The sequence below is a fragment of the Nansenia antarctica genome (genome assembly GCF_963989245.1).
Source record: "Nansenia antarctica genome assembly, chromosome: 2".
NCBI classification, from domain to species: Eukaryota; Metazoa; Chordata; class Actinopteri; order Argentiniformes; family Microstomatidae; genus Nansenia; species Nansenia antarctica.
Window position 1 is genome coordinate 42,188,576 of NC_137675.1, and position 22,222 is coordinate 42,210,797.

Sequence of the window (22,222 nt, forward strand, 5' to 3'; positions counted from 1 at the left end):
GAAACGCAGCAGTTTCAACCTCGCTAACCCCAGAGGCAACGAAACTGCTGGGCTCGACTCAGTATCCCCACCTCTCACTTGCTATTGGTCCAGGTACCGAGTGGAAGCAGCTGGGTAGTTTCACTCGGCAGGTAGCAAGCATATGTCAGGGGTGGGAAGACATGAGTGAGAAACCGGGCTGGCAGCGATACCAAAATATAGAACGAAAAAGCCTAGCATGGGTTACAACAATGACACCACACACGAATTTGGACGAATGACAAATAATACTATTAAGTGCAGAGGCTGAGAATGCACTTAAAGTGATTCCAGATAGCCTCTGGTCCAAAGGAAAGACCGATGTGGGATTAATTTTTAAAGTAAAACCAGTACGGGTCAAAGCCAAATCAACTTATCGACCCAATGTCAGACAATACCCATTAAAAGACGACGCCCGCATAGGTATCAAACCAGTTATACAGGACATGATAAAAGCAGGCATTCTTATGGAATGCCCCGACACAGAATGCAATACACCAATATTTCCTGTAAAAAAGGCAGACCAAACGTCATGGAGAATGGTGCAGGATCTCCGAGCTGTAAACCAAGCCACACAGGGCGCGGCTGCAGTCGTAGCAGATCCTCACATTCTACTAAACAGTTTATTTGCAGGACAAACATACTTCTCTGTTATAGACCTTAGCAATGCGTTCTTCTCCATCCCAGTGGATAAAGATTCACAGGGGTGGTTCGCATTTACATACGAACACAAAAAATACACATACACACGCATGCCACAAGGGTGGTCTGAAAGTCCAATGATTTTCCACCAGGCAATGCAAAATTGCCTGGCGGACCTTCATATTCCAGAGTCCTCACAGATTCTGCAATATGTAGACGACCTGCTGGTGGCCGCCCCCACCAAACAGGAATGTATGGCCGTCACGATCCAGTTGCTACAGCATCTGGAAAAAACAGGAAGTAAAGTATCGAAATCGAAACTGCAAATATGTCAAGAAGCAGTTGTGTTCTTAGGACACACATTAAACAAAGAAGGGCGTCGCATTAACCCAGACAGAAAAACATCAATGACGGCAACACCACAACCACAGACTAAGAAACAAATGATGCAGTTCTTAGGAATGACAAACTACTGCAGGGCTTGGGTGGCGGAATATGCTGCCATCACCCAACCCCTGCTGAATCTGATATACACAGACACATTAAAAATGAACGATAAACTCGATTGGAACACGGAAGCATTAGACGCATTTAATACACTAAAACAAAGTCTAGTAAGCTCCTCCGTACTCGCATTACCAGACTATGGGAAACCATTTACTCAGATGGTAGATTGCAAACAAGGATTTATGACCTCAGTATTGACTCAAAAACATGGAGAAAAACAGCAACCCATTGGGTTCTACTCTAAACGATTAGACCCAGTATCATTGGCACTTCCACCGTGCGTTCAGGCTGTCTGCGCGGCAGCAATGGCAGTACAGTGCACGGCAGAAATAGTCCTGTTCCACCCGTTGAGGTTATTAGTACCGCACGCTGTCTCCATGTTGCTGAATGAAACAAAAATGGCGTTCCTCTCACCAGCTCGTTTCCTCGCTCTGACAGCCACGCTACTGTCACAACCTCACATCAGCATAGAACGGTGCACAGTGTTAAACCCTGCTACACTGATGCCCACCCCAGATGATGGAAACCCCCATTCGTGTAAAGAGCAAACAGAACAAACTTGCAAACCACGGCGAGACCTAAAAGATACTGCACTAGGGAAAGGAGAAGTGTGGTATGTGGATGGGTCTTGCTCAAAGTCACTGACAGGACAGAACATGACAGGATACGCTGTAGTATCAGACACATCAATCATCAAAGCTGGCAAACTACCACACTCACATTCAGCTCAAGCAGCTGAATTAGTAGCATTAACAAAAGCATGTGTAGCAGCCAAAGGAATAGACATCACATTATACACCGATAGCCAATATGCATATTCAGCGACACACACCTTCGCTGCACAATGGGCTAGGAGAGGAATGAAAACCTCTACAGGAAAATCCATAACACACTCAGAACTGCTGACCAAATTACTGGAAGCAGTTCTGCTACCTCGCTCCCTAGCTATATGCAAATGCGCTGCACACACCAAAGGAACAGACAGAACATCGAAAGGAAATGATTTTGCAGACAGAACAGCAAAAGAAGCAGCTGCGGGTAAATACGGAACTGAGATTCTCGTCAACACAAAACCACTTCCGCAGCCAATACCATTTGAAGCTATTATAGACATGCAGAACAATGCATCAGACAAAGAAAAAACGAAATGGGCTAGAGACAACGCAGTCCTAGGGACTGACAAAGTTTATAGAATAAATGGGAAAATTGTTTTACCACAGAGTCTCTACAAAACAGCAGCTCATTTGATACATGGGGTTTGCCACGTATCAACAGCAGGGATGGTTAACAGGATTAATGAACATTTTCACACATATAATTACACACAATTTTCAAAAAACTTTTGTAGATCGTGTATGACCTGCTGCAAACATAATTCACAAGGAAATGAAAGACCAAAGAGGGGCAAGTTCCCCTCTGCAGAACATCCATTTCAACACATGCATATGGATTTTATCGAACTCCACAGCTCTGGGCCAAACAAGTATAGATACTGTTTGACCCTCATCTGTCCAATGTCAAAATGGGTTGAAATAGTACCCTCAAAAACGAATGATGCACTTACAGTGGCCAAAGCCATATGTAACCGCATCATTCCAAACCACGGCATCCCAGAAAGAATATATAGTGATAATGGCTCACATTTCGTGAACGAATTGATCAAACACGTGTCCAAACACCTGGACATTGAACTAAAGAATCACTGTTCCTATCACCCTCAAAGTGCAGGATTGATAGAAAGAACAAACGGCACAATCAAACTAAGACTTAAGAAAGCAATGGAAGAAACGGGGCGAAGGTGGGAAGAGTGTGTTTCTCTAGTGGAAACATACATGAGAATAACACCGACACCTATGGGTCTGTCCCCATTTGAAATAGTAAATGGGAGAAGGTTTAGACTACCCATAGTAGACGACATTAGGGAAGTAGATTTGGCAGAAACGGAAAACACACTGGCCACGTGGATGACCCAGCTATTTAGGAAACAGGAAATAGCCAGAACAAATAATCTGCCAGACCTTTCTGTCTCCCTACAGGATTCAAGACTACAACCTGGTGACCAGATCCTCATCAAAGAAATAAAGAGAAAACATTGGCACAGCCCGCGGTGGGTTGGGCCATTTGAAGTACTGTTGAGCACCCCAACTGCTGTCAAGATCGCAGAACGAGATACGTGGATACACCAAAGCCATTGTAAGAAAGTGACATTGTTTCCCTCGAACGACGGGTAGTGGTGGAAGTCCGGCTACAAAGGGGGCCGTCCTTGTAGTGAACGGTACGTCTCAAACCGGTGAAGAATTCTCCAGATCCACTACCTCTTAGAATGAGGGGACCACATCTTTTTTGGACAATGGTGTTCCTGGCCTTAGGCCTCACTCTGTTAGTCATAGGACAGACTCCAGAGCAAGATACTGATATTAATACACGAACACGACGATATCTGGCTGACCTAACACAAGACAAAGACACCGCCACACACCCTTTTCTGACTAACACATGGTACAAATATGTTCACAGACAGGCGCAGAATAGGAATATGACTGACTGTTATGTTTGCTCTCATTTGCCTGTCTCAGCCAGCCACCCCACTCTGTGGGTGGTTCCGCTCTCAAGACGACAAACAGAGTGCCTCATAAGCAAAATAAGTGGAAAAAACAAATCCCCATATTTCTGGAACATTAGGCCCCTATGCGCAGAAACGCTCCCCTTGCATCTCCATTTGCCCAAACCACTCTTGACCCCTCTAGTCAGATTCGAACCTGGGGTCGAGCTCTCTAACTGCTTTACTAAAAAGAAAGGAACAATTCCTCTAGGGAAACTCCCTAAGATAAGATGCCAAATTACTTGGACAATACCAGAGACAATACCAGAGTACATTATAGGAGAGGGCAGAGTACAGCTCGATCCGGATCCCGATGAGAGCTTTAAAGGTTCAAGAATGGTTCAAGAATGGTCGAGAATGAACGATTTCCCTAGAAATGGCACTCGGCCAGTACAGGGGATATATTGGGTCTGTGGGAATAAGGCATACACTCATCTCCCAGATAACTGGGCCGGGGTGTGTGCTCCCGTTGTCCTATCAGAACACACTTACATCATGACCCATGACATCTCCTCCCGACGAACCAAACGAGACGCCCAAGTCCAGGCACACGACCCAATCTGGGGCAGTGATGTCCCAGATGACAAGAAACTTTGGACTACTAGTCAAAAGATTGTACTTGCATTGTTCCCCTGGATAGGGATAGGGAAGCATTCCCTGCACATAGAAACCCTGAACTATCAATTAGAGACATTTGTAAATGCATCCCTTACGATAAACGAAGCCCAGAACCGCGAAATCGATCAGATCAGACTGATGGTACTCCAGAACAGAATGGCTCTTGACCTATTGACTGCAGTGGCAGGAGGAACATGTGTGATGCTTAACACCACATGCTGCACTTACATCACAGACAACTTACACTTGCCCAATATGACTGACGCTTTGAACCGACTCCGTGACTTGCAACACATCCTGACAACATCCCACACTGATCAGAATGCGTGGGGATGGTTGGATTGGCTGAACCTGGGAGGCATGAAACAACTATTAGTAAAAGGACTAATGATTTTCTTTGTTGTAATGATATTTCTGGCTGTGCTCGTTTGTTGTGTCTTCCCCTGCTTCAAAGCTATGACTAACAAACTGATTTCAGGAATATTTGTACCACAAATGTTGACTCGAGAGATTATGATGGAACCGAAGTACCAGCCTCTAACCCAAATTGAGAAAAATGAATATTCATGTCTGTGATCTGTACGGCGACGTTGAATGACGGTTGAACTAGAAAATGTGGAAACAAGATAGCTCTACCTGAATAAAGAGACGGATGTTTGTATCGTGATAAAATATGAAAAACAGCAGGGAAATGTTAGAGTTAAAGACGATGTTTTCATAAATGTTAAATGATAGAGTTGGATGTTCTGTATAATTCTGTATTACTGTATGAACCTTGTACACCCTGAACTTTGTACACCCTTTTACTCTGGGCTCTGTGTATGAACCTTGTACACCCTGAACTTTGTACACCCTTTTACTCTGGGCTCTGTGTATGAACCTTGTACACCCTGAACTTTGTACACCCTTTTACTCTGGGCTCTGTGTATGAACTTTTTCTCACCCATTGTCCACCCCTTATCTTCAGTTTCAGCTGGGCGTCCGCTTCCTGTCACTTCCTGTCATTGTGTTGTCTGAGTCGCCCAGCAGAGAAACTGCTCATGATGACTTTCCCATGAAAAGTGTTTTTACTAACGCTGCACTTCCTCATGAAAAACTGTCTCCTCCTTTTCCATTCTGTTAGAATAAAGGCTGACTTAGAGAGTGGAACTTCAGATCGATTTTGACTGACCCTTAAACACGGTCTCTCTGAATCACTCTCCTTGCGCAAGAAAACTGAGCTCTTTTGACTCCGCGTCTCTTTGTGTCTGAAAGTCTACTACGGTCTGTTGAACTAGCGCTGGGTTAGCGCCACCTGCCTTACAAACAGGCGGAGTCAGAATATAGCATTTAACAATAACGAACACTCACCCATCCCTCCTGTCTAAATCTTCATTGTAACTGTCGATAAAAATGAAAAATATGAGTGGGACTGCCCCACTCAGAAAAAAAAGAAAAAAAAGAAAAAAAGAAAACTGTGAGGCAGTCAGAGAGTTGATCCTGCGTGAGCAATCCGCAGGGGCACGAGTACTACCTTGGCATGGAGTGGTTATGGTAAACACAACAGGTGAATGGTCAGAGATACCGACCGCACATATGTCATTTATACAGGCAGATAACTCGTTGTAACACTATGTATATCAGGCCATAATTAGGTGACTACCTAAAAGGCCCATGGTCCTAGGGTACTTCATAATATCATAGCTTAGTATATCATGAATTCAACTTGGACCATATTAGGTGAGTGGTCTACCCCCCATCTGTCAATCTACAACCTGTCTGTAGATCTACCCTGTGTCTGTCAATCTCACTCCATTTATGGTTATGGGGGTATATCTGTAGGAACACGCCCCATTGCCACTTGCGGTTATATTTTATTTAATTATTACATTTTATACCACAGTTAGTTCCGATCAAGTCATTTGATTGGATTTGATTGGACAAGAGGCATTCCATGAGTGCTGATATACAGTATAACAGCACTGGGACTTTTAACTATATGTATCACTCCGCCGCACAGATGTTCTACTATAGGACCGTTAATTAGACTACATGTTTGTGTTCACGTTACTAGGCAACAGTCCATTTGAAGTTCAGTTGCGGAACTATTTTTTGTTTATTTTTATGATTAAATAAACAAACAAATCATAATCTGTTGTCGCTTATTACTGTTAACTAATAAATCCCGCTGTAGAACTATTGTATAAATGTTGTTTCTCTTGCTGCTGCAATGTCGAATGGAATGGAAGCTATAAGAATTTTACTCTCTTGCACTTGTATAATCTTTGGGATGTAATAATAAATATTTAAGCAATATCACACGAGAGGGAGTGCTGTTATACTGAATATCAGCACGGCTGTGATTCGGTCGTAGGTACCAGGCCGCAGGCCGATTAGTAAGCGGGCAACTGATAGAATCATGTGTCTGAGAAATATGACAGCGACTTCGGAGTCGCACAAAGGAGCTGCCTTGGTCCACTACTATTCTCACTATACATGTTACCACTCGGGGACATCATTAGAGAGCACAACGTATGTTTCCACAGTTAAGCCGATGACACGCAACTGTACATTTCTGCTGAACGAAATGATACTTCAGCCATAACGAACGTCTTCTAGCAATAAATAAATGGATGAGAAATAACTTCTTGAAGCTAAACGAGGACAAAACTGAAGTCCTACTGATCGGCCCTAAAGCAGAAAGGGGAATGCTGTTTAATAATCTGGGGAAACTGACATCATGGATTAAACCTGAGGTTACAAATCTAAGTGTTATTTTCGACTCAGACCTAAGCTTCAAGTCCCATATTAACAAGGTGACGAAAACATAATTCTTCCATCTTAGAAACATTGCTAAAGTAAGACCACTTATAAACCAAAAAGATGCAGAAAAACTGATTCATGCCTTTGTTTCAAGCCGGCTCATTACTATAACGCACTTTTTACTGGCCTTCCTAAAAAAACTACTGCAAGACTTCAGCTCATTCAAAACTCTGCAGCTCAAGTCTCTGCTGCTCTGACATTTTTGACTCTGTGGCTCCCCTCAGGTCCAAACGCAAAAAGGCATTTTTAACACCATGGCTTAATGATTCCACGCACACTCTCAGACGTGCATGCAGGCGCGCAGAGAGAAAGTGGAAAAAGGACAGGCTCCACGTGTCCCTTGAAATTCTACGTGGTTGCCTGTCTGACTATCAAAGAGCTGTTAAAACAGCCAAAACTAAGCACATCTCTAACTTGGTCTTTAACAATAGCCACAAGCCCCAGGTTCTTTTTAATGTCCTCAATGCTCTCATCAACCCCCCTGTCACATCCCCTGTTGTGCCATCACCTGCTCTCTGTGAACGCTTTTACATTTTATTTCATTGACAACATTTCTGCTCCAGCTCACCTTTTAACTACTCCAGCCCCCCCCCTCCCCTCAGTGCCCCCAGCCTGCTGTCTTCAAGCAGTTCAAGCTGGTATCCCTTTCCCCACTCTCCAATTTAGTCCAGCACCTACGGCCCACAAATTGCCCCTCAGACAGCCTTCCCTCTCGCCTTCTTAAAGAGGTATTTGAGTCGGTCTGCCCAATTATCCTATTACTTATCAATACCTCTCTCAGCTCTGGACGCGTCCCAGCTGCCTTCAAACACGCTGTGGTACAACCCCTGATTAAAAAGAAAAATCTCGACCCCCTCATTCTCTCCAACTTCAGGCCCATCTCCCAATGATCGTTCTTGTCCAAAGTCCTGGAGCGAGCAGTTTACGTTCAGTTGCAAGCATTTTTAGTTGTGCATAACATCCATGAGAAATGTCAGTCTGGCTTTAAACCATGCCATAGCACTGAAACAGCCCTCCTGCGAGTCCAAAATGATCTGCTCCTAGCAGCCGACCCTGGCAGTCCTGCCATTTTGGTCCTCCTAGATCTCTCAGCCGCCTTCGACACAGTGCATCATTCGATCCTACTGTCACGTCTAGAACAACGTGTGGGCATCACTGGTGTCGCCTTAAGCTGGTTCAAGTCCTACCTGTCCGGACGTAGTTTCTCCGTTCAGCTAGGTGAATTTTTCTCCTCTAAGGCCCCTCTCACCTGTGGGGTTCCTCAAGGGTCGATAATGGGCCCCCTTCTATTTCTCCTTTACATGCTGCCCCTACAACCCGGCTGGATTACTGCAACTCGTATGTTGGCATCGACCAGTCCCTGCTCCGTCGGCTGCAGCTAGTTCAGAATGCTGCAGCTCGACTACTCACCGGTACAAAGAAGCATGACCATATTACACCAATCCTGGCTTCTCTTCACTGGCTCCCCGTCCGCTCCCGCATTGATTTTAAATTACTTTTAATTGTTTTTAAAGCACTGAACGGGCTGGCACCCTGGTACTTGGCTGACGTATTGCGCCACCACACTCCATCCAGAGCCCTTAGGTCAGCTGAGCAACTGCTTCTGGAGGTCCCCAGGACTAAATTAAAAACTAGAGGGGACAGAGCCTTCTCTAAGGCCGCCCCAAGGCTCTGGAAGAGTCTCCCCCTCCACATCAGAGCCGCCGAGAGCATTGAGGCTTTTAAAAAACTACCGTAGTCAAAACACATCTTTTCTCCCTGGCCTTTGACCTGAGGTGAGCCTGCCTTCCCGACACTGCACTCTTTGCACTTTTATTTGTACTGCACCTTGCTTTTAGTGTGTTTTTCTATTTTATCAGTGTTCTTTAATCTGTATTTCATCTCTTTTATCTTGTTTTTCTCTTTATATTCTATCTGTTAAGCACTTTGGGCAGCTCTTGTCGTTGTACATTTTGTGCTATATAAATAAACGTTACTTACTTACTTACTTACTTACTTACTTACAAAGCTTTGGAACACATTACCTTTAGAGATCAGGGAAACCAGCTCACTAAATATTTTTAAAAGAAACCAAAAAACGTACTTCTTCAATATAGCCTTCAACTAGCTCATCTGCACCTGCCTGCCTACTGCCCATTTGCCAGCTACTGCAATTTAAATGTTTTATCAACTAGCCCTTCTTTAAATTTATTTTTATTGTATTTTCCTTTACCTTTTATTTTTACTGTTTTCCCCTCCTTTTATATTCACGTACACAGACTGACAGATAAAAAGACTAGTTGAGAAAGAAGTGATTGTGCATTGTGCATTCCCCTGCTTTTATATTCATTCTATGCTTGTATATGTTTTTATATATGTTTTTATATTCATGTTCTTTTTCCTGTTGTAAAGCACTTTGAGCTGCATTTCTTGTATGAAAGGTGCTATATAAATAAAGCTTTACTTACTTTCTTTATGGATTGGAATGTTGAAAATACCACCGCTCATTTGTGATCAGACTTAGCTGAGGTGCTGGAGCTGAAGAGTATCAAATAGAGTGCAAAAAAGCAGCACCCACACACTCAAATCTGTGTAAAGCTTTCGGTCATAGACCTTCTTCAGGCATGAAGCAGACAAGTGAATGCAGTGGTATATAGGGTTCAAACAACATGTTTGAATCTGGCCCATGCCATGCTAACATGTTCTCCTCTTTACTTTCCTGTCTATCTCCACTATCTCTATCCAATGAAAAATATGAGTGGGACTGCCCCACATACAATAGGACGGTCATAATGAAGATGTGTTATTTTCATTCATTTTCGTTTTCATTTTCATTTTCATTTCATCATTATTTCATAAAACTTCAAATTCAAAGCAGCCACCATCAAGAAGGCACAACAGCGGCTCTACTTCCTGAGAGTCCTCAGGAAGGAACACAACAAGCAGGAGATACTGGTGGCCTTCTACCGCGGCGCAGTGGAGAGCATCCTCACCTACGGCATCTGCAACTGGTTCTCCAGCTGCACAACCGCGGAGAGAAATGCGATACAGAGAGTCGTGAGAACAGCCCAGAAGATCACCGGCGCCCCCCTCCCCTCTCTGGAAGAGCTGTACAACACACGCTGTCTCAGGAAGGCCTCCAAGATCTCCAGAGACCCATCCCACCCTGGGTACGAACACTTTGCCCGGCTGCCCTCGAAAAGGCGGTACAGGACCATGGCCGCAAGGACAAACAGACTGAAGCACAGCTTCTACCCCAGGGCCATCCAGGCCCTGAACACAGCAAAGACCTAGGTTCTGGGCCCTGGACAGTCTGGACGGATTGATGGCAGCTGCTGGATTGAAAAAATCAGGTAGTGCTGAGGCACAAATGTGTACATTTCAAGCCTGCAAACTGCGACACTTTAAATGAATGTGCAATAACACTATGTGCAATATGACAACCCTAGTCGTCTTATCTGTACAGTATAGTATAGTGGATAGTGTACATAGCCTTTATTTATGTAAACCAGCTCCTTTCCCTTCTTGTTTTTTTAGTTTTTTTTCTTCTTTTTTTTTCTCTTTCCTAGCACCAGGGGAGCCACCCCTCCCAAATGTCGTTGTTTGGTACCTGTACTATAGCAATGACAATAAAGACCATTAATTTTTTCATTCAAATAATAAGATGCACCTGTTGGGCCTGAGTAAGAGATTTGGACACTGCTGCCCCCTGGTGTCCAAATGGAACCGTTACACAGTGTGTGTGTGTGTGTGTGTGTGTGTGTGTGTGTGTGTGTGTGTGTAACACAATGCTGATGAAGGCGGCGTTGCCTCCATAGAGGAAGGAGCGGTTGATGACCTGCAGTATGAAGGTGAGGGAGGACGGGCGTGGCAGCACAGATGGAGAACAGGACGCACTGCAGCGCCGTTAGAGACAGAGAGAGCACCGAGGACCTCAGGTCTGCCTCCCACTCGCTCTCTCCTGCACACACACACACACAGACACACACACACACACACACACACACATACACGTACACATACACATACACACACACACAGACACACACACACGTGCACACACACACAGACACACACACACGTGCACACACACACACACACACACACACACACATAAACACACAGATAGGACATCTCCTTGGACATTTCCTTCCTGTCCCCAGAACATGGTTAGACGGGTGTTTTGATGTGTGTTGTGTTGGGTTTAGTGGGTGTACTGTAAGTAGATAGTTCATACCGGAGACCCTGGGCTTGCCCTTGTGTCGGTCCATGATCAGGCCATTCCAGGGGGCACACAGCACCCCACACAGCTGAGTCACTGCAAACGCATTGGTGTACGTGCTCACTGGAGGGACAAACGGAGCCAATGAGGATAAAAGAGAATAAAACTCTACTAGAGTATAGCAAAGAAAGGCAAATCTAAATACGGCACAGGTAGATCCTGAGGTATGTGTGGCCTTCTCTGAACAATGTTACCCAGCAGCTCAGAGGAGAACAGTCAGTTTGTGTATTGTGCATGTGTGGTTACCCAGGGATGTTTTGCCCTTGGTCAGTCGCTGTAGGGTGGGGTTGAGTGTACCGATGAACAGGTAGTGTCGCAGCTGCATGACAGACACCCAGACCATATGAAACATGAAGAACTTGGACAGGAAACAGTCCTTGAAACTACGCTCTGAGAGAAAATGAGAGAGAGAGAGAGAGAGATGTTTATGGAACTACAGTATGAGAATGGTGAAGTTTACTGGTGGCTTAGGGTCAAATCAAAGGGTAACCAACTGTCCTGTGCGGCTAACTTCACAGTGATGGTCCACTCCTGTAGATTCTTCCTCTTCAACATTAGGAGGATATGCCCATTCCTCTCAAAACAAGCAGCACAACTCTGAAACTGGCCGGGCTCCCGCACTCCGCCATCAGACCTCAGCAGCTCAGTGTTCAATCTCCCCAAATTGTCCCATGTCACCCCTTGCTTTGCACCCTTCACTGGGTCCCAGTAGCAGCTCACATCAGATTTAAGACCCTGGTGGTCACCTACAGAGCAGTAATGGGGACAGCCTTTCTCTATCTGCAAGCAATGGTCAATCCCCAAACCCCAGCACGATCACTCCGTTCTTCCCCCTCTGCTGGTGGCTTGGCACTGGAACTTATGAGAACCTAGTGGTCATTCAACATAGTTTCTCTTTTCTGTCTTTTCTCCCCACTGGTGGAACGGGCTTCCCACCACTGTCAAGCTGGCAGAGTTACTACCTAGGTATCTTGTTTTCTTTATTTCTCTGGCACTGTGACTGCCTGTGGTACTCATTCTTATTGAAGGTTTTGCTTATGATGTAAACTATAAAACTGTAACTGTAAACAAATAAAACATGTAAACAGCTAGCTGCGTGACTTTGCCAATAAATAATGATCCAAGTTATCAAGTTAAATCCAAAGACCTTCCTTTTCTGCATTCTGGTTGATAAAGGGCCATTGGCTGCTGCCGGCTCTGGGCTGATGGTCTCCATCTGTCCACAGTTCATCCTGTCATCCTTTTTTTTATTTAACCTTTATTTATACAGGTAAAAACACATTGAGCCCCAAGGGCTCATTTTCAAGTGTGACCTGTTCACAGGCATACAACAACAACATCCACCACAAACAAATACAATACAAAACCTGGCCTACATAGTCTAAAACTAAACTAAAACTACAAAACCTAAAACTGGACAGCTAAAGAGCTAGGGACAGGGAGGGGTCGGCAATGGGCAAAAGGGAGGGTCAACTCAATTGCAAGAACTCGCACTGTATGTCTCTCAGCAAGAGCTTGAAACTGGAAAGTGGGATCAGATGAGACAGTTTCAGACTCTGCTGTAAAGAATTCCAAGAGGAAGGGGCTGCAAATGAGAACGCATACTACCTCCCCTACCCCTACCCATTTCCCCTAACCCTGCCACCCTCCTGATATGCATACAGCCTCCCCTACCCCTAACCACCTCCCCCCCCTACCACCCCCCCCCCCCCTCCCCGTTCGCTGATTCTGTGTTCCATGTGTCCATGTTGCTTGTTGTTTTTGTGTTTTCCGTATCTCCTGTATTGTCAGCGTCTTTGAGCCTCGGAAAAGCGCTATATAAATGTAATGAATTATTATTATTATTATTAGAAAGGTAGGAGGGGAGCAGACCAAGGATGGATTTGTAAATGAAAGTATACCAGTGAAGGGTTCGGTGGATAGAGAGAGATGACCAGTTAACCAGAGAGTATAGCACACAGTGATGCATAAGGGGTTTACAGCCTGTTATAAACCTTAACGCGCCATGGTAAACTGCATCCAGATGTTGAAGAGAGGTAGCAGAGGCATTCATGTACAAGACATCACCGTAGTCCAAGAGAGGCAGAAAGGTGGCAGCAACCAGACGTTTTCTTGCAGCAGCTGAGAAATACTTGTTTCTAAAGAAAAAGCTTAGCTTCAATTTCAGTTTCTTTAGAAGGTTGTCTCTGTGCAGTTGAAAAGAGAGGCTGTCGTCCAGTTGAATGCCAAGGTATTTGTAGTTTGGCACAAGCTCAATAGGTGAACCCTGACATGATACAATGTCAGGAAAAGCACTTGGCACCCGCTTGTTATTGGAAAAATGCATGACTTTGGTCTTCCCTGCATTCAACACCAGTCTGAACTGAAACAGCTGGGACTGAAGGGCATCAAAAGCAGTCTGCAAAGCCTCGAAGGCACGGTTGATAGAGGATGCAAAGCAATACAAGATTGTGTCATCCGCATACAAATGAACAGCAGCATTAGAGATTAATCCTATTTCATTGATATAAATGGTGAAGAGAGTTGGCCCCAAGACCGAACCCTGTGGCACCCCATTGGAAACAGTGAGCAAGTTGGATGAGAGATCACCAAACTGCACAGACTGTTTCCGTTGTGACAGGTAGTTGGTGAACCAGCCAACAGCATGAGGGGACAACCCAATATCAGAGAGGCACTGGCATAAGATGGCATGATCGAGTCGATAAAAAGTGCAGCACAGTGATTCTTCTTATCCAAAGAAGAAGTAATATCATTAACCACTTTGACAGCAGCAGACACTGTGCTGTGCTGCTTCCTAAAGCCAGACTGAAGTTGCGATAGGATGTTGTGTGAATCTAGGAGGTCCTTGATCTGATCTTTAATTAGTCGCTCAAGGACCTTGGCTAGGACAGAAAGCTTTGAAATTGGTCTGTAGTTGTTCAAACATTTTGGGTCACCCCCCTTCAGAAGTGGGAGCACAAAAGCGGTTTTCCAGACCTCTGGCATCACATTGTTAGAAATAGATCAATTGAAAATGTGTAATACAGGGTCTGCAATGAAATCTGAAGCAAGGCGCAGAAAGAGAGGAGGAAGATTGTCAGGACCTAGGGTCTAGCTCTCTTAAGTCTTTCCAGACATCACTAACAGAGAAGGGGGAGAACGAGAAAGAGTGGTGCCCAGGGAGACTACCAGAGGTTTTCGCCAAAGGAGGAGGAGGGGGACCGGAAGGTGGGGAGTTGGCTCCTGACAAGGAATCAAACAGTAAACCGGAGGCTATAAAGTGTTTGTTGAAACAGTTAAGCATCTCCGATTTATCGAACACTGGTACTGAGTTGTCGATAATATGGGAAGGTAGCTCAGCAGGACCGGAGTTGGCAGAGAGGGACTTAACTGCGTTACAAAACCTTCTGGGGTCATTCAGATTATCAGTGGAACGAGAAAGATAGAAATCACTTTTTGCTTTTTTGACAGAAGCAGTGAAGTTATTTCTCACCTGCCGAAAAGAAAGCCAATCAACTTCAGAGTCGGACTGCATGGCAGCAGCCCAGAGCCGGTTTCTTTTGTGAAGAAGGGATGACAGCTCACTAGAGAACCAGGGAGTGTTTCGACCTTTAACCCTGAAGCGCCGAAAAGGAGCATGCTTGTTAATAAGACAGCTAAAACTATCGTGAAAATATTCCCAGGCGAGGTCAACATCACCAATCAGGAAAATACGGTCCCATCGAGCCTGCTGCAGGTCATGGAGGAAAGCTTGCTCTATGAAGTTCTTTAGATATCTCTTCTGAATGACACAGGGCTTAGAACGAGGGATTTTGCTATCCCTGATAGCTCCAATTATACAATGATCACTGAGGTCATTTGCAAAAACACTAGCTGCAGTGAATTATGCGGCCTATTAGTGATAAATAAGTCCAGAAGCGTCGATTTGTCTGGACGTTTGGGATTTAGCCGTGTGGGGCCTTCAATGATTTGGGTGAAATCAAAAGACAAGCAGTAGGCTTTAAATCTGAAGCTATGGAGAGTCAGTCCCAGTTCAACTAATCACGAGAGTAGAAGAACAAAACAACAACTACTGAGTGATGGGGCTGGAGAAATGTTACCAGTCAAACTCAGACTTGGATAGCATTGGATGCAAGGACTGTCAATCCATGAGTTCAAAATGATAGTCTTAGCAATATTTTAAAGAGATACAGTGTTTGTTTACAATGGGGGTCCGGGCAGCTGAGAGGAAATTGATAAAGAACGGCCTCCCTGATGACCTAAACCCTTATCTCTCTCTCCTCCTCAACTACACCTCCTCTGCATCAGCTGCTAAAGCTTCCTACTATCATTCCAATATCCAATCCTCTGCCTCTAACCCAAGGAAATTGTTCTCCACATTTTCCACACCCCTCAACAGCCCCCCCCCCCCCCCTCCCTCCTACCTGTCTGCGGATGACTTTGTCAACTACTTTGAAAAAAAAGTTGATGACATTAGTCGTTCCTTCTCTCCACCTCTTGCCAACAATGCTACCACCCCTCCCTAACCCACTATGCTACACTCAGTCTCTGGCTTATCAGCTCTTTCCTCCCACGTAGTAGCCTACTAAGCTCTCATATTATGAGAAATTGTGCACTTTTTGAAGAAAGCATGACATTTCCACCATAGTTAGTACATACCATAAGGTTTATCTTCTGATGTGGAGGGAAGTCAGATTTTACCCCAGAGGCCGGGGAGAGGTCAAATTCAAGATGGCCGCCAGTCCACCATGTCTAATGTTCAAACAGGCTTAATTTTGGAACCAAACAGAGTAGAAAAACACTTAAGGTGTCATTTCCAACTAAATTAGGGATGCCCATTCATTTGGTGATACTTTTGAGATTGCCAGAATTCAAGAAATGCAAATAAAAATTTACCTCAGAAAACAGAATTAGTTGTTGATTTACTAACTCGAAAACATACTTCAATTACTTGTTTACTGACCTTCCTTATTCAGTTATTAGTTATTATTTACTGGGATGTGTGGTTATTTCATTTATTCCTGCTAAGCACAGTGTTATCAGCAGATGGCCCTCTAGGGCACCAGTAGCTAACGCCAGTAGAGTAGAAGTCAGTAGGCTACGTGATGAGTGAAGTATGCACGAGACGGAGAGCACTTCTGACAGAAATATCCCAACAGGTAAACTGACTTACTATGAACAGACAATATTAGTACACTTGAGTAAAGCCTTAGTTCCTAACTGTAACATGCAAAGACATTGAATTTGATTATAGCCGGGAATTAGTTTGCTAGCTAGCTATGGCAGCGCTGATCAAAATAATTCTGCTAGCTAAACTAATGTAGGTCTGTTATTAGTGTTTTTATTACTGGTTTCAAAGCAAGTTTCAGAATAAGAGTCATAGTACCGAAATGTTGTAGTAAATACATTTTTGATTGTACAACACCTGTCATGCAAACTATTCTGTTCCCACTGCGCGTAACCAGGGCGCAACTTCAACAGATAGCGAACACACACTGACACATCAATGAATCCTCAGACGCTGGAGTAAAGTTCAGTTCTTTACTAAATCCTCAGAAACATGAGTGGTCGTTTGGTTATTTTGTAAAAAAGCAAAGCCTTTTCCAGGGCAAGAATGTAAACAAAGAGATTCTCTGGAGCTTTTTCTCTCAGCTAGCTGCTGCTACGAGCTATCATGTCTGAACAGTGTGCTCACTTCATGTGACTAATGTTCGTCATGTGACTAATGTTCCATAAACCGATATACACTGAATAAAGGCAGTAACGAATGTAATGTCATAAAATGTCCACTAGATGTCTCCAAAATGAAAACCTAAGAAACCATGACACTCCCCGTCTGGTATGGAGGAAATACCACTATGAACTAACTCAGGGATACTCAGTCCTTTGGCGACATGAGAAGCACTGTCTCAGATATTGGTCTCAAGAACGTTTTAGCCGTCCCATGTTTGGTGATCTTCACTTCGATTCTTCTGATCTTCCCGTCCTTGTCAGGGAATGTCTGGCTGACTAGTCCTAAGGGCCAGTCGTTGCGCTTAGCTTGAGCATCTTTGAGAAGGACCAAATCCCCTACTTTGAGGTTCGGACGTTCCTCTTGCCACTTGCTGCGACTCTGTAGTGTCGTGAGGTATTCATGTCTCCATCGGCTCCAGAAAGTATTTGCAAGGTGCTGAACCTGTTTCCACTGCTGTCTGTGGAGGTCCGTATCACTGAAATTTCCCGGAGGAGGAAGTGGAGTGCACATCTTCTGCGTAAGAAGCATAGCTGGTGTTAGAAGAAAAGGAGAGTCTGGATCCATTGAGATGGGGGTGAGAGGTCTGGCGTTGATTATGGCTGTAACCTCTGCCATCAGGGTGGAGAGAACTTCATGAGTCAGGCGAGAAGGGCAAGCCTTGAGCAGTATGGAGTCAAGTATGCGCCTTGATATCCCTATCATCCTTTCCCAGGAGCCTCCCATGTGGGATGAATGAGGTGGGTTGAAGATCCATGAGCAGCCCTCTTCTCCCAGGTACTTTCGAATGCTAGGCATGTTGGGGTCGGTCAGCAGAATGTTCAGCTCTCGGCATGCGCCTGTGAAATTTGTTCCACAATCTGATCTAATCTGTTTGGCAGGTCCTCTTAGACTAAAGAACCTGCGTAGCGCATTGATAAAGCATGATGTGTCCATTGACTCAATCAATTCGATGTGGACAGCGCGCGTACTTAGACATGTGAAAAGAACAGCCCATCTTTTACTGTTTGCCTGTCCTCCTCTTGTGCGTCTTGTGCTTACATGCCAGGGGCCGAAGACGTCCAGTCCCACGTAGGTGAATGGGGGTTCAGTACTCAGGCGATCAACAGGTAGGTCGGCCATCCTCTGTTCCGTCACTCTGCCTCTGAGCTTCTTGCAGGTTACACAGTCGTGAAGGATGCCTTTGATCAGTCGTCTTGCTCCCATGATCCAGTACCCTGCAGTGCGGACAGCGCCTTCGGTAAAGACTCGGCCTTGGTGCATCACCCTTTGGTGATGGTGTTCCACAAGTAGCTTTGCGATGTGTTTCCGTCCCGGAATAACAAGAGGGTGTTTTTCCTTGTAGGCGAGATCTGAATGTCTGAGCCGTCCCCCTATTCTCAGGAGGCCTTCTTCGTCGCAATAGGGATTGAGTTTCTTCAGAGGACTACTTCTTGAGATGTCCTTTCCACTTGCTATGCACGCAAGTTCGTCCTTGTAAGCCTCTCCTTGCACGCATTTGATGATGATGAGTTCAGCTTTTGTCAGTTCTTCAGCTGTGCGAGGCTGCTTGCAGTGATGCCATGAACTGCAAGTTTGATCCTGATCTTTGCTGGTAGCCTTACATGATTCCACGATGTGGATGAGTGAACTTGTTGCTCTCACAAGTCGCTTCCATGAGGAAAAACGCTCGAATCTGTGAGATCCAAGGTGTGTTCTGTCGTTGGGCAGGTTGGTGATGTGGGCCCGCACCTCTATGTCTGAGTCCGGGTTGATGAGGTCAAAGACATCAGGTGATGATGGTTCCTCTACTTGTAGCAGAAACGTTGGTCCTCTAAGCCAGGTTGTCTCACCTAGCATAGCTGCAGGCACAGAACGTGTGCCAAGGTCAGCTGGGTTATGGCTTGTGGAGATGTAGTGCCACTGGGTTGGTTCAGAAGACCGCCGTATACGCTGCACTCTGTTGCTCACATATACATAGAACCTTCTGTCTGGTTGCTGATGTATCCTAGGACAACTTGGCTATCTGTATAGAACTTTACAGCATCCAGAGCTATATCTAGCTCGCTTGTGACTAGCTCAGCGACTTCCACACCCAACACGGCAGCTCCCAACTCCAATCTTGGGATAGTGTGAGCCGACTGTGGAGTTAACTTAGCTTTTCCAAGGACAAATCCTACTTGACATTTTTGCTCAACATCAATTACTTGGAGATAGGCGACTGCTGCAATAGCCTTCACTGAAGCGTCTGAGAACACATGTAGCTCCTTTCTTATGGCTGTTGAGATTGTAGAAGCAGAATAGGTTCTTGGGATCTCCAACTGCCTGAGGTCTTGAAGAGAGTTTCTCCAAGCGTTCCACTCATCTTCCCTTTCTGGAGGAAGAGGAGAGTCCCAGTCGGAGGCTTCGTTTGTGAGCTCTCGTAACAGGATCTTTCCCTGTATGGTAACTGGTGCAACGAATCCAAGTGGATCGAAGAGGCCGTTGACAGTAGCTAGAACACCCCTACGTGTGAAGGGCTTTGTGGATTCTGCTACTTGAAACGTGAAGACATCTTTCTTCAGATCCCAACTCACTCCAAGGCTCCGTTGAATAGGAGTGGGATCGACATCCAAGTTTAGGTCTTTGAGTCCCTTTGCTCGGTCCTCAGCAGAGAATGCTTCCATAACCTCCTGGCTGTTGGAAGCAACTTTGTGAAGTCGCAGGTTCGACACAGCAAGCATCTCCTGTGTCCGTTTCAGTAGGTCGATGGCTTCACGTGCTGTGGGCCTTGACAGGAGTCCGTCGTCAACGTAGAACCCTCTTTCGATGAACTGTTTGGCGTCAGACCCAAATTCTTCTTCACCATGAGCTGCAGCACGTCTGAGACCATAGATTGCCACCGCAGGAGAGGGACTGTTCCCGAATACGTGAACCTTCATGCGGTACTCACATATGTCGTTCCTAGGATCGTTGTCCTCATACCACAGAAAGCGGAGAAAGTTCCTGTGGTCTTCTTTCACAACGAAGCTGTGAAACATTTGTTCTATGTCCACAGTGACAGCGATCGGTTCTCGTCTGAATCGCACCAGTACTCCTAAGAGGCTGTTATTTAAGTCCGGACCAGAAAGGAGAACATCGTTCAGTGACACGCCTTTCCATTTTGCACTGGAATCGAAGACGACTCGAATCTGGCCTGGCTTCTGAGGGTGATAAACCCCGAAGATAGGTAAGTACCAACATTCTTGTCCGTTCTCCAATGTAGGAGCCAGCTCAGCATGATCACGGTCGAAGATGTTCTGCATGAACGCGATGAAGTGCCTCTTCATCTCGGGCCTTTTCTCCAGTGTGTTTTGAAGAGAGGTAAGTCGTGTGAGGGCCTGGCCTCGGCTGTGAGGGAGTTGCTGACGTGGTGTTCTGAATGGCAATGGTGCCACCCAGCTGTTGCAGTCATCCATATACATTTCTTTGTCCATGACCTTTAAGAACAGTCTGTCTTCAATAGAGAGTCCAATCTTGTTGTCATCCCCGGACATGTTGAAGATGGTGCTCCCTAAGTTGCATTCCCGGATACTGTGGGTGCCTTGCGCTGGGGCAATCTGATGTGCTGGCTTCGGAACATATTGCTCCTTCACCTGGATCCTGTTCGGACATGGGCTGAAGAATGAAGGGCGTTGGTTCTCAAGCACATTGGTACGGTAGCTTTGGATGTCTGAAGGCTTGTGGGCTGCCTCTAGGCAGACTTCTCCTATGATGACCCATCCCAGGTCGAGTCGTTGTGCGTAGGGGGCGTCATGTGGACCGTTCCGTTGCTCCCGCACTTTATGAACTCTAAGGATGTCTCGGCCTAGCAAGAGAAGGATCTGTGCTTTAGAATCCAAAGGTGGTATACCATATGCTATGGGCTTGAGGTGGGAATGATGCAACGCTGCTTCTGGCGTAAGTATCTCAGCTCTTTCGGTGGGAATGTTGTTACACTCTATTAGTGTAGGTAGTGTCACTGTTGTAGCTCCATCCACAGATTCCACCACAAAGCCTGTGGCTCTCCTTCCTGTCATCTGAGTTGTACCTGCACATGTACGAAGTGTGAATGCTGAATCTGACCCCTTGATGTGGAACATATCAAAGAATTCAGACCGTGCAAGCGACCTGTTGCTTTGGTCATCCAGCACAACGTATGCTCTGGTTGCTCTCTCTGGGTGTGCTTCTGGGAATATATTCACCAGGCAAATCTTCGAGCAGGATCTGCCGCTTTGACCCTCTCCACAGACTTCTGTGCAATTTGAGGTGACTGCAGATTGGTCTGATCCTCCTTCTCCCTCCCCGCCATCCTCAGATGGGGCTGAAGGCGGAGGTCCTGGATGAAGAGCCGTGGTGTGGCTGTTACTCTCACACTCCATGCACTTGATGGCTGTGGTGCAGTTCTTGGCTAGATGAGTAGTTGTGGAACAACATCTGAAGCAGACACCGTTGTCTTTGAGGAAGGCCTTGCGCTCCTCGAGGGGCTTGCTTCTGAAACCTCTGCAGCGTGTTAGGGGGTGTGGCTTCTTATGGAGAGGGCATAGTTTTTTTATGTCCACTGCTGTTCGGCCTGAACCGTCTCGTGTGTCTTTCTCGTGAGAGACATCTGTCTTATGTGCAGAGACCATGCTCTTACTTTGTCTCTTGAATGGCTGCTCTGACTTCATCTGGGCTGTGTTACTCATCGATAGTCTGAAGCTTGGGTCATTGCGAGCTCGTGCCTCTTTGGTGATGAACTCGCAGAAGAATGTGAATGGGGGAAAAACTACCTGTCGCTCAGCTTTGTATCTGGAACCCTGTGATATCCATTTCTCTTGGATGTTGTAGGGCAACTTGTCTACGATGGGCAAAATGCCGCGTGAAGTGTCCAGATAGCTCAAACCAGGCAGGTAACCTTCGAACATGGCTGCTTCCAACTCTTGGAGAAGGTCACTTAGCTCTCTCAGCTTCACAGGATCTTTATTGCTGATCTTTGGGAAGTTCTCCAGCCTGTCGAAGAGGGACTTTTCAATTACCTCTGGAGACCCGAAGCACTCTTCTAAGCGTTCCCAAGCTTTGCATAGACCTTGAGATGAATGACCTA

General features: G+C 45.6%; 1 pseudogene across 1 annotated transcript in view; it reads right to left on the reverse strand.

The window, feature by feature from the left end:
* Positions 1-22,222, reverse strand: part of LOC308150163 (equilibrative nucleobase transporter 1-like) — a 32,755-nt pseudogene that overhangs the window by 1,439 nt on the left and 9,094 nt on the right. Inside the window, exons 5-7 of the transcript in view lie at positions 11,697-11,840; positions 11,406-11,513; positions 10,956-11,129 (exon numbers count right to left, since the gene is read on the reverse strand). The product of the transcript in view is annotated as an equilibrative nucleobase transporter 1-like (transcript). The remainder of the gene's footprint in view (positions 1-10,955; positions 11,130-11,405; positions 11,514-11,696; positions 11,841-22,222) is intronic.